Here is a 12421-nt window from a genome sequence, read left to right as displayed (position 1 = left end):
TTTTTTATTATTCATTTGCTGTTTAGTAAAGAAAAACACTTTGACATCAATTACTTATTTTTTCTTAGGAAAAATAATTATGGCGGCAGTAGGTTTTGATCCAAAGCCTCCAAAGAAACTGGAACCTTAATCCAGCGCCTTAGATACTGCTGATTTTTAGCTCATGCATCTGGATCATATCAATCAGCTATTGAGGAGAAAAGTCTTTATTATTATTGTTTTCTTATTAGTGGAGAAAAACATTTTGTCATCACTGACTGATGTTTTCATAGTAAAATCATTATGGCAGTAGTGGGATTTGAACCCACGCCTCCAGAGAGACTGGAGCCTAAACCCAGCGCCTTAGACCACTCGGCCATGCGACCACATGGACCTGTCTGACTGACAGCTCACAGTTCTGGATCATACAGTTGAGATTACAGGAAAAAATGTGTTGTTTTAAATCAATACTTGAAAAGAAGTGTCATGTTACAAGTATTTAAAATACAAAAAGTTAAGGAAGCATAAAAAAGGTACAAAATTAGTAGACAATATTAATGAGTAAGGATTTTTTATTATTGATTTGCTGTTTAGTAGAGTAAAACAGTTTGACATCAATAAATGTCATTTTCTCTTAAAAATAATTATGGCAGCAGTGGGATTTGAACCCACGCCTCCAAAGAGACTGGAGCCTTAATCCAGCGCCTTAGACCGCTCAGCCACGCTACCACATATCTATTTTGGCTCCAAAGGTCATAGTTTATTATTTTACATATTATTTTTAAAGTTTGAGAAGACTCTTGAAATTGTGATAAACTGTTTTAAAATCTAGGACAGATGATGAACTTTTCAACCTTCCAATATTTTACTTTAGCAACTTAGTGGCCTTAGACCGCTCGGCCATGGTACCACATGGACACTCTTAGCTCACAGATCTGGGTCATTTAGCTCAGGTTACAGTAAAAACATTTTTTAAATCAATATTTAAAAAGAAGTGTAATGCAAAAAGTGTTTAAATTATGTACAAAACGTTTTGGAATGTTAAAAAAGTACATAAATTGACATAAAATATCAATGAGAAAGGATATTTTTATTATTCATTTGCTGTTTAGTAGAGAAAAAACACTTTGACATCAATTACTTATTTTTTCTCAGGGAAAATAGTTATGGCGGCAGTAGGTTTTGAACCAATTCCTCCAAAGAATCTGGAACCTTAATCCAGCACCTTAGACACTGCTGATTTTTAGCTAATGCATCATATTGATCAGATGTTGAGGGGAAAGGACTTTATTATTATTGATTTTCTTATTAGTGGAGAAAAACACATTGCCATCACTGACTGACATTTTCATAGTAAAATCATTATGGAAGCAGTGGGATTCGGACCTACGCCTCCAGAGAGTATGGAACCTAAATCCAGTGCCTTAGATCGCTCGCCCTTGCTACCCCATGGATACTTTTGACTCAAAGCTCAGAGTTCTGGATCATATAGTTAAGATTAAAAGAAAAAATTGTGTAGTTATAAATCAATACTTGAAAAGAAGTGTCATGTTAAAAGTGTTTAAAATACAAAAATTTAAAAAAGGTACAAAATTAGCAGACAATATTAATTAGAAAGGATTTTTTATTATTGACTTGCTGTTTAGTGGAGAAAAACACTTTGACATCAATGACAGTCATTTTATCTTGAAAATAATTATGACAGCAGTGGAATTTGAACCCATGCCTCCAAACAGACTGGAGCCTTAATGCAGCATCTTAGACCGCTCAGCCACATTTCTACCTTGACTCCATAGCTCATAGTTTATAATTTTACATATTATTTTTACATTTTGAGAAGACTCTTGAAATTATGATAAACTGTTTTAAAATCTAGGGCAGATGATGAACTTTTTAACCTACCAATATTTTATTTTAGCAGCTTAGTGGCCTTAGACCGCTCGGCCATGGTACCAAATGAACACTCTTAGCTCACAGATCTGGGCCATATAGCACAGATTACAGTACAAACATTTTTTTTGTTTTAAATAAATACTTAAAAAGAAGTGTCATACCAAAAGTGTTTAAGTTATGTACAAAATGTTTTGGAAGGTTAAAAAAGTACATCAATTGACATAAAATATTAATGAGAAATAATTTTTTTATTATTCGTTTGCTGTTTAGTAAAGAAAAACACTTTGACATCAATTACTTATTTTTTCTTAGGAAAAATAATTATGGCGGCAGTAGGTTTTGATCCAAAGCCTCCAAAGAAACTGGAACCTTAATCCAGCGCCTTAGACACTGCTGATTTTTAGCTCATGCATCTGGATCATATCAATCAGCTATTGAGGAGAAAAGTCTTTATTATTATTGTTTTTCTTATTAGTGGAGAAAAACATTTTGTCATCACTGACTGATGTTTTCATAGTAAAAGCATTATGGCAGCAGCAGGATTGGAACCCACGCCTCCAGAGAGACTGGAGCCTAAATACAGCGCCTTAGACCGCTCGGCCATGCTACCACATGGACCTGTCTGACTGAATGCTCACAGTTCTGGATCATACAGTTGAGATTACAGGAAAAAAATGTGTTGTTTTAAATCAATACTTGAAAAGAAGTGTCATGTTACAAGTATTTAAAATACAAAAAGTTAAGGAAGCATAAAAAAGGTACAAAATTAGTAGACAATATTAATGAGTAAGGCTTTTTTCTTATTGATTTGCTGTTTAGTAGAGTAAAACAGTTTGACATCAATAAATGTCATTTTCTCTTGAAAATAATTATGGCACCAGTTGGATTTGAACCCACGACTCCTAAGAGACTGCAGCCTTAATCCAGCGCCTTAGACCACTCGGCCATGCTACCACATATCTATTTTTGCTCCAAAGGTCATAGTTTATTATTTTACATATTATTTTTAAAGTTTGAGAAGACTCTTGAAATTGTGATAAACTGTTTTAAAATCTAGGACAGATGATGAACTTTTCAACCTTCCAATATTTTACTTTAGCAACTTAGTGGCCTTAGACCGCTCGGCCATGGTACCACATGGACACTCTTAGCTCACAGATCTGGGTCATATAGCTCAGGTTACAGTAAAAACATTTTTTTAAATCAATATTTAAAAAGAAGTGTAATGCAAAAAGTGTTTAAATTATGTACAAAACGTTTTGGAAGGTTAAAAAAGTACATAAATTGACATAAAATATCAATGAGAAAGGATATTTGTATTATTCATTTTCTGTTTAGTAGAGAAAAAACACTTTGACATCAATTACTTATTTTTTCTCAGGGAAAATAATTATGGCGGCAGTAGGTTTTGAACCAATTCCTCCAAAGAATCTGGAACTTTAATCCAGCACCTTAGACACTGCTGATTTTTAGCTAATGCATCTGGATCATATTGATCAGATGTTGAGGAGAAAGGACTTTATTATTATTGATTTTCTTATTAGTGGAGAAAAACACATTGCCATCACTGACTGACATTTTCATAGTAAAATCATTATGGAAGCAGTGGAATTCGGACCCACGCCTCCAGAGAGACTGGAACTTAAATCCAGTGCCTTAGATCGCTCGCCCTTGCTACCCCATGGATACTTTTGACTCAAATCTCAGAGTTCTGGATCATATAGTTAAGATTACAAGAAAAAATTGTGTAGTTATAAATCAATACTTGAAAAGAAGTGTCATGTTAAAAGTGTTTAAAATACAAAAATTTAAAAAAGGTACAAAATTAGCAGACAATATTAATTAGAAAGGATTTTTTATTATTGACTTGCTGTTTAGTGGAGAAAAACACTTTGACATCAATGACAGTCGTTTTATCTTGAAAATAATTATGACAGCAGTGGAATTTGAACCCATGCCTCCAAACAGACTGGAGCCTTAATGCAACATCTTAGACCGCTCAGCCACATTTCTACCTTGACTCCATAGCTCATAGTTTATAGTTTTACATATTATTTTTACATTTTGAGAAGACTCTTGAAATTATGATAAACTGTTTTAAAATCTAGGGCAGATGATGAACTTTTTAACCTACCAATATTTTATTTTAGCAGCTTAGTGGCCTTAGACCACTCGGTCATGGTACCAAATGAACACTCTTAGCTCACAGATCTGGGCCATATAGCACAGATTAAAGTACAAAGATTTTTTTTTGTTTTAAATAAATACTTAAAAAGAAGTGTCATACCAAAAGTGTTTAAGTTATGTACAAAATGTTTTGGAAGGTTAAAAAAGTACATCAATTGACATAAAATATTAATGAGAAAGGATTTTTTTTATTATTCATTTGCTGTTTAGTAAAGAAAAACACTTTGACATCAATGACTTATTTTTTCTTAGGAAAAATAATTATGGCGGCAGTAGGTTTTGATCCAAAGCCTCCAAAGAAACTGGAACCTTAATCCAGCGCCTTAGATACTGCTGATTTTTAGCTCATGCATCTGGATCATATCAATCAGCTATTGAGGAGAAAAGTCTTTATTATTATTGTTTTCTTATTAGTGGAGAAAAACATTTTGTCATCACTGACTGATGTTTTCATAGTAAAATCATTATGGCAGTAGTGGGATTTGAACCCACGCCTCCAGAGAGACTGGAGCCTAAACCCAGTGCCTTAGACCACTCGGCCATGCTACCACATGGACCTGTCTGACTGACAGCTCACAGTTCTGGATCATACAGTTGAGATTACAGAAAAAAATGTGTTGTTTTAAATCAATACTTGAAAAGAAGTGTCATGTTACAAGTATTTAAAATACAAAAAGTTAAGGAAGCATAAAAAAGGTACAAAATTAGTAGACAATATTAATGAGTAAGGATTTTTTATTATTGATTTGCTGTTTAGTAGAGTAAAACAGTTTGACATCAATAAATGTCATTTTCTCTTAAAAATAATTATGGCAGCAGTGGGATTTGAACCCACGCCTCCAAAGAGACTGGAGCCTTAATCCAGCGCCTTAGACCGCTCAGCCACGCTACCACATATCTATTTTGGCTCCAAAGGTCATAGTTTATTATTTTACATATTATTTTTAAAGTTTGAGAAGACTCTTGAAATTGTGATAAACTGTTTTAAAATCTAGGACAGATGATGAACTTTTCAACCTTCCAATATTTTACTTTAGCAACTTAGTGGCCTTAGACCGCTCGGCCATGGTACCACATGGACACTCTTAGCTCACAGATCTGGGTCATTTAGCTCAGGTTACAGTAAAAACATTTTTTAAATCAATATTTAAAAAGAAGTGTAATGCAAAAAGTGTTTAAATTATGTACAAAACGTTTTGGAATGTTAAAAAAGTACATAAATTGACATAAAATATCAATGAGAAAGGATATTTTTATTATTCATTTGCTGTTTAGTAGAGAAAAAACACTTTGACATCAATTACTTATTTTTTCTCAGGGAAAATAATTATGGCGGCAGTAGGTTTTGAACCAATTCCTCCAAAGAATCTGGAACTTTAATCCATCACCTTAGACACTGCTGATTTTTAGCTAATGCATCTGGATCATATTGATCAGATGTTGAGGAGAAAGGACTTTATTATTATTGATTTTCTTATTAGTGGAGAAAAACACATTGCCATCACTGACTGACATTTTCATAGTAAAATCATTATGGAAGCAGTGGGATTCGGACCCATGCCTCCAGAGATACTGGAACCTAAATCCAGTGCCTTAGATTGCTCGCCCTTGCTACCCCATGGATACTTTTGACTCAAAGCTCAGAGTTCTGGATCATATAGTTAAGATTACAAGAAAAATTTGTGTAGTTATAAATCAATACTTGAAAAGAAGTGTCATGTTAAAAGTGTTTAAAATACAAAAATTTAAAAAAGGTACAAAATTAGCAGACAATATTAATTAGAAAGGATTTTTTATTATTGACTTGCTGTTTAGTGGAGAAAAACACTTTGACATCAATGACAGTCATTGTATCTTGAAAATAATTATGACAGCAGTGGAATTTGAACCCATGCCTCCAAACAGACTGGAGCCTTAATGCAGCATCTTAGACCGCTCAGCCACATTTCTACCTTGACTCCATAGCTCATAGTTTATAATTTTACATATTATTTTTACATTTTGAGAAGACTCTTGAAATTATGATAAACTGTTTTAAAATCTAGGGCAGATGATGAACTTTTTAACCTACCAATATTTTATTTTAGCAGCTTAGTGGCCTTAGACCGCTCGGCCATGGTACCAAATGAACACTCTTAGCTCACAGATCTGGGCCATATAGCACAGATTACAGTACAAACATTTTTTTGGTTTTAAATAAATACTTAAAAAGAAGTGTCATACCAAAAGTGTTTAAGTTATGTACAAAATGTTTTGGAAGGTTAAAAAAGTACATAAATTAACATAAAATATTAATGAGAAAGGATTTTTTTATTATTCATTTGCTGTTTAGTAAAGAAAAACACTTTGACATCAAAGACTTATTTTTTCTTAGGAAAAATAATTATGGTGGCAGTAGGTTTTGATCCAAAGCCTCCAAAGAAACTGGAACCTTAATCCAGCGCCTTAGACACTGCTGATTTTTAGCTCATGCATCTGGATCATATCAATCAGCTATTGAGGAGAAAAGTCTTTATTATTATTATTGTTTTTCTTATTAGTGGAGAAAAACATTTTGTCATCACTGACTGATGTTTTCATAGTAAAATCATTATGGCAGCAGTGGGATTTGAACCCATGCCTCCATAGAGACTGTAGCCTAAATCCAGCGCCTTAGACCGCTCGGCCATGCTACCACATGGACCTGTCTGACTGAATGCTCACAGTTCTGGATCATACAGTTGAGATTACAGGAAAAAAATGTGTTGTTTTAAATCAATACTTGAAAAGAAGTGTCATGTTATAAGTATTTAAAATACAAAAAGTTAAGGAAGCATAAAAAAGGTACAAAATTAGTAGACAATATTAACGAGTAAGGATTTTTTATTATTGATTTGCTGTTTAGTAGAGTAAAACAGTTTGACATCAATAAATGTCATTTTCTCTTGAAAATAATTATGGCAGCAGTCGGATTTGAACCCACACCTCCAAAGAGACTGGAGTCTTAATCCAGCGCCTTAGACCGCTCGGCCATGCTACCACATATCTATTTTGGCTCCAAAGGTCATAGTTTATTATTTTACATATTATTTTTTAAGTTTGAGAAGACTCTTGAAATTGTGATGAACTGTTTTAAAATCTAGGACAGATGATGAACTTTTCAACCTTCCAATATTTTACTTTAGCAACTTAGTGGCCTTAGACCGCTCGGCCATGGTACCACATGGACACTCTTAGCTCACAGATCTGGGTCATATAGCTCAGGTTACAGTAAAAACATTTTTTTAAATCAATATTTAAAAAGAAGTGTAATGCAAAAAGTGTTTAAATTATGTACAAAACGTTTTGGAAGGTTAAAAAAGTACATAAATTGACATAAAATATCAATGAGAAAGGATATTTGTATTATTCATTTTCTGTTTAGTAGAGAAAAAACACTTTGACATCAATTACTTATTTTTTCTCAGGGAAAATAATTATGGCGGCAGTAGGTTTTGAACCAATTCCTCCAAAGAATCTGGAACTTTAATCCATCACCTTAGACACTGCTGATTTTTAGCTAATGCATCTGGATCATATTGATCAGATGTTGAGGAGAAAGGACTTTATTATTATTGATTTTCTTATTAGTGGAGAAAAACACATTGCCATCACTGACTGACATTTTCATAGTAAAATCATTATGGAAGCAGTGGAATTCGGACCCACGCCTCCAGAGAGACTGGAACTTAAATCCAGTGCCTTAGATCGCTCGCCCTTGCTACCCCATGGATACTTTTGACTCAAATCTCAGAGTTCTGGATCATATAGTTAAGATTACAAGAAAAAATTGTGTAGTTATAAATCAATACTTGAAAAGAAGTGTCATGTTAAAAGTGTTTAAAATACAAAAATTTAAAAAAGGTACAAAATTAGCAGACAATATTAATTAGAAAGGATTTTTTATTATTGACTTGCTGTTTAGTGGAGAAAAACACTTTGACATCAATGACAGTCGTTTTATCTTGAAAATAATTATGACAGCAGTGGAATTTGAACCCATGCCTCCAAACAGACTGGAGCCTTAATGCAACATCTTAGACCGCTCAGCCACATTTCTACCTTGACTCCATAGCTCATAGTTTATAGTTTTACATATTATTTTTACATTTTGAGAAGACTCTTGAAATTATGATAAACTGTTTTAAAATCTAGGGCAGATGATGAACTTTTTAACCTACCAATATTTTATTTTAGCAGCTTAGTGGCCTTAGACCACTCGGTCATGGTACCAAATGAACACTCTTAGCTCACAGATCTGGGCCATATAGCACAGATTAAAGTACAAAGATTTTTTTTTGTTTTAAATAAATACTTAAAAAGAAGTGTCATACCAAAAGTGTTTAAGTTATGTACAAAATGTTTTGGAAGGTTAAAAAAGTACATCAATTGACATAAAATATTAATGAGAAAGGATTTTTTTTATTATTCATTTGCTGTTTAGTAAAGAAAAACACTTTGACATCAATGACTTATTTTTTCTTAGGAAAAATAATTATGGCGGCAGTAGGTTTTGATCCAAAGCCTCCAAAGAAACTGGAACCTTAATCCAGCGCCTTAGATACTGCTGATTTTTAGCTCATGCATCTGGATCATATCAATCAGCTATTGAGGAGAAAAGTCTTTATTATTATTGTTTTCTTATTAGTGGAGAAAAACATTTTGTCATCACTGACTGATGTTTTCATAGTAAAATCATTATGGCAGTAGTGGGATTTGAACCCACGCCTCCAGAGAGACTGGAGCCTAAACCCAGCGCCTTAGACCACTCGGCCATGCTACCACATGGACCTGTCTGACTGACAGCTCACAGTTCTGGATCATACAGTTGAGATTACAGGAAAAAATGTGTTGTTTTAAATCAATACTTGAAAAGAAGTGTCATGTTACAAGTATTTAAAATACAAAAAGTTAAGGAAGCATAAAAAAGGTACAAAATTAGTAGACAATATTAATGAGTAAGGATTTTTTATTATTGATTTGCTGTTTAGTAGAGTAAAACAGTTTGACATCAATAAATGTCATTTTCTCTTGAAAATAATTATGGCAGCAGTGGGATTTGAACCCACGCCTCCAAAGAGACTGGAGCCTTAATCCAGCGCCTTAGACCGCTCGGCCATGCTACCACATATCTATTTTGGCTCCAAAGGTCATAGTTTATTATTTTACATATTATTTTTAAAGTTTGAGAACACTCTTGAAATTGTGATAAACTGTTTTAAAATCTAGGACAGATGATGAACATTTCAACCTTCCAATATTTTACTTTAGCAATTTAGTGGCCTTAGACCGCTCGGCCATGGTACCACATGGACACTCTTAGCTCACAGATCTGGGTCATATAGCTCAGGTTACAGTAAAAACATTATTTTAATTTAATATTTAAAAAGAAGTGTAATGCAAAAAGTGTTTAAATTATGTACAAAACGTTTTGGAAGGTTAAAAAAGTACATAAATTGACATAAAATATCAATGAGAAAGGATATTTTTATTATTCATTTGCTGTTTAGCAGAGAAAAAACACTTTGACATCAATTACTTCTTTTTTCTCAGGGAAAATAATTATGGCGGCAGTAGGTTTTGAACCAATTCCTCCAAAGAATCTGGAACTTTAATCCAGCACCTTAGACACTGCTGATTTTTAGCTAATGCATCTGGATCATATTGATCAGATGTTGAGGAGAAAGGACTTTATTATTATTGATTTTCTTATTAGTGGAGAAAAACACATTGCCATCACTGACTGACATTTTCATAGTAAAATCATTATGGAAGCAGTGGGATTCAGACCCACGCCTCCAGAGAGACTGGAACCTAAATCCAGTGCCTTAGACCGCTCGCCCTTGCTACCCCATGGATACTTTTGACTCAAAGCTCAGAGTTCTGGATCATATAGTTAAGATTACAAGAAAAAATTGTGTAGTTATAAATCAATACTTGAAAAGAAGTGTCATGTTAAAAGTGTTTAAAATACAAAAATTTAAAAAAGGTACAAAATTAGCAGACAATATTAATTAGAAAGGATTTTTTATTATTGACTTGCTGTTTAGTGGAGAAAAACACTTTGACATCAATGATAGTCATTTTATCTTGAAAATAATTATGACAGCAGTGGAAATTGAACCCATGCCTCCAAACAGACTGGAGCCTTAATGCAGCATCTTAGACCGCTCAGCCACATTTCTACCTTGACTCCATAGCTCATAGTTTATAATTTTACATATTATTTTTACATTTTGAGAAGACTCTTGAAATTATGATAAACTGTTTTAAAATCTAGGGCAGATGATGAACTTTTTAACCTACCAATATTTTATTTTAGCAGCTTAGTGGCCTTAGACCGCTCAGCCATGGTACCAAATGAACACTCTTAGCTCACAGATCTGGGCCATATAGCACAGATTACAGTACAAACATTTTTTTTTTAAATAAATACTTAAAAAGAAGTGTCATACCAAAAGTGTTTAAGTTATGTACAAAATGTTTTGGAAGGTTAAAAAAGTACATAAATTGACATAAAATATTAATGAGAAAGGATTTTTTTATTATTCATTTGCTGTTTAGTAAAGAAAAACACTTTGACATCAATGACTTATTTTTTCTTAGGAAAAATAATTATAGTGGCAGTAGGTTTTGATCCAAAGCCTCCAAAGAAACTGGAACCTTAATCCAGCGCCTTAGACACTGCTGATTTTTAGCTCATGCATCTGGATCATATCAATCAGCTATTGAGGAGAAAAGTCTTTATTATTATTATTGTTTTTCTTATTAGTGGAGAAAAACATTTTGTCATCACTGACTGATGTTTTCATAGTAAAATCATTATGGCAGCAGTGGGATTTGAACCCATGCCTCCATAGAGACTGTAGCCTAAATCCAGCGCCTTAGACCGCTCGGCCATGCTACCACATGGACCTGTCTGACTGAATGCTCACAGTTCTGGATCATACAGTTGAGATTACAGGAAAAAAATGTGTTGTTTTAAATCAATACTTGAAAAGAAGTGTCATGTTATAAGTATTTAAAATACAAAAAGTTAAGGAAGCATAAAAAAGGTACAAAATTAGTAGACAATATTAATGAGTAAGGATTTTTTATTATTGATTTGCTGTTTAGTAGAGTAAAACAGTTTGACATCAATACATGTCATTTTCTCTTGAAAGTAATTATGGCAGCAGTCGGATTTGAACCCACACCTCCAAAGAGACTGGAGTCTTAATCCAGCGCCTTAGACCGCTCGGCCATGCTACCACATATCTATTTTGGCTCCAAAGGTCATAGTTTATTATTTTACATATTATTTTTTAAGTTTGAGAAGACTCTTGAAATTGTGATGAACTGTTTTAAAATCTAGGACAGATGATGAACTTTTCAACCTTCCAATATTTTACTTTAGCAACTTAGTGGCCTTAGACCGCTCGGCCATGGTACCACATGGACACTCTTAGCTCACAGATCTGGGTCATATAGCTCAGGTTACAGTAAAAACATTTTTTTAAATCAATATTTAAAAAGAAGTGTAATGCAAAAAGTGTTTAAATTATGTACAAAACGTTTTGGAAGGTTAAAAAAGTACATAAATTGACATAAAATATCAATGAGAAAGGATATTTGTATTATTCATTTTCTGTTTAGTAGAGAAAAAACACTTTGACATCAATTACTTATTTTTTCTCAGGGAAAATAATTATGGCGGCAGTAGGTTTTGAACCAATTCCTCCAAAGAATCTGGAACTTTAATCCAGCACCTTAGACACTGCTGATTTTTAGCTAATGCATCTGGATCATATTGATCAGATGTTGAGGAGAAAGGACTTTATTATTATTGATTTTCTTATTAGTGGAGAAAAACACATTGCCATCACTGACTGACATTTTCATAGTAAAATCATTATGGAAGCAGTGGAATTCGGACCCACGCCTCCAGAGAGACTGGAACTTAAATCCAGTGCCTTAGATCGCTCGCCCTTGCTACCCCATGGATACTTTTGACTCAAATCTCAGAGTTCTGGATCATATAGTTAAGATTACAAGAAAAAATTGTGTAGTTATAAATCAATACTTGAAAAGAAGTGTCATGTTAAAAGTGTTTAAAATACAAAAATTTAAAAAAGGTACAAAATTAGCAATATTAATTAGAAAGGATTTTTTATTATTGACTTGTTGTTTAGTGGAGAAAAACACTTTGACATCAATGACAGTCGTTTTATCTTGAAAATAATTATGACAGCAGTGGAATTTGAACCCATGCCTCCAAACAGACTGGAGCTTTAATGCAACATCTTAGACCGCTCAGCCACATTTCTACCTTGACTCCATAGCTCATAGTTTATAGTTTTACATA

At 33.4% G+C, this 12421-nt stretch overlaps 10 non-coding genes across 10 annotated transcripts; all 10 read right to left on the bottom strand.

The window, feature by feature from the left end:
• Positions 1-283: 283 nt before the first annotated feature.
• Positions 284-365, bottom strand: TRNAL-UAG (transfer RNA leucine (anticodon UAG)). Its single transcript has one exon. It is a non-coding gene; the product is annotated as a tRNA-Leu (tRNA).
• Positions 366-626: 261 nt separating this feature from the next.
• On the bottom strand, positions 627-708 carry TRNAL-AAG (transfer RNA leucine (anticodon AAG)). Its single transcript has one exon. It is a non-coding gene; the product is annotated as a tRNA-Leu (tRNA).
• Positions 709-4526: 3818 nt separating this feature from the next.
• Positions 4527-4608, bottom strand: TRNAL-UAG (transfer RNA leucine (anticodon UAG)). Its single transcript has one exon. It is a non-coding gene; the product is annotated as a tRNA-Leu (tRNA).
• A 261-nt stretch (positions 4609-4869) lies between these two features.
• On the bottom strand, positions 4870-4951 carry TRNAL-AAG (transfer RNA leucine (anticodon AAG)). The gene has a single exon. It is a non-coding gene; the product is annotated as a tRNA-Leu (tRNA).
• A 1701-nt stretch (positions 4952-6652) lies between these two features.
• On the bottom strand, positions 6653-6734 carry TRNAL-UAG (transfer RNA leucine (anticodon UAG)). Its single transcript has one exon. It is a non-coding gene; the product is annotated as a tRNA-Leu (tRNA).
• Positions 6735-6996: 262 nt separating this feature from the next.
• Positions 6997-7078, bottom strand: TRNAL-AAG (transfer RNA leucine (anticodon AAG)). Its single transcript has one exon. It is a non-coding gene; the product is annotated as a tRNA-Leu (tRNA).
• Positions 7079-8778: 1700 nt separating this feature from the next.
• TRNAL-UAG (transfer RNA leucine (anticodon UAG)) lies at positions 8779-8860 on the bottom strand. The gene has a single exon. It is a non-coding gene; the product is annotated as a tRNA-Leu (tRNA).
• Positions 8861-9121: 261 nt separating this feature from the next.
• On the bottom strand, positions 9122-9203 carry TRNAL-AAG (transfer RNA leucine (anticodon AAG)). The gene has a single exon. It is a non-coding gene; the product is annotated as a tRNA-Leu (tRNA).
• Positions 9204-10902: 1699 nt separating this feature from the next.
• Positions 10903-10984, bottom strand: TRNAL-UAG (transfer RNA leucine (anticodon UAG)). Its single transcript has one exon. It is a non-coding gene; the product is annotated as a tRNA-Leu (tRNA).
• Positions 10985-11246: 262 nt separating this feature from the next.
• Positions 11247-11328, bottom strand: TRNAL-AAG (transfer RNA leucine (anticodon AAG)). Its single transcript has one exon. It is a non-coding gene; the product is annotated as a tRNA-Leu (tRNA).
• Between the last annotated feature and the right edge of the window lie 1093 nt (positions 11329-12421).

This window comes from Pseudophryne corroboree, chromosome 3 (genome assembly GCF_028390025.1).
Source record: "Pseudophryne corroboree isolate aPseCor3 chromosome 3, aPseCor3.hap2, whole genome shotgun sequence".
In the NCBI taxonomy this organism is placed as follows: domain Eukaryota; kingdom Metazoa; phylum Chordata; class Amphibia; order Anura; family Myobatrachidae; genus Pseudophryne; species Pseudophryne corroboree.
This window is presented reverse-complemented; position numbering and strand designations above follow the sequence as displayed.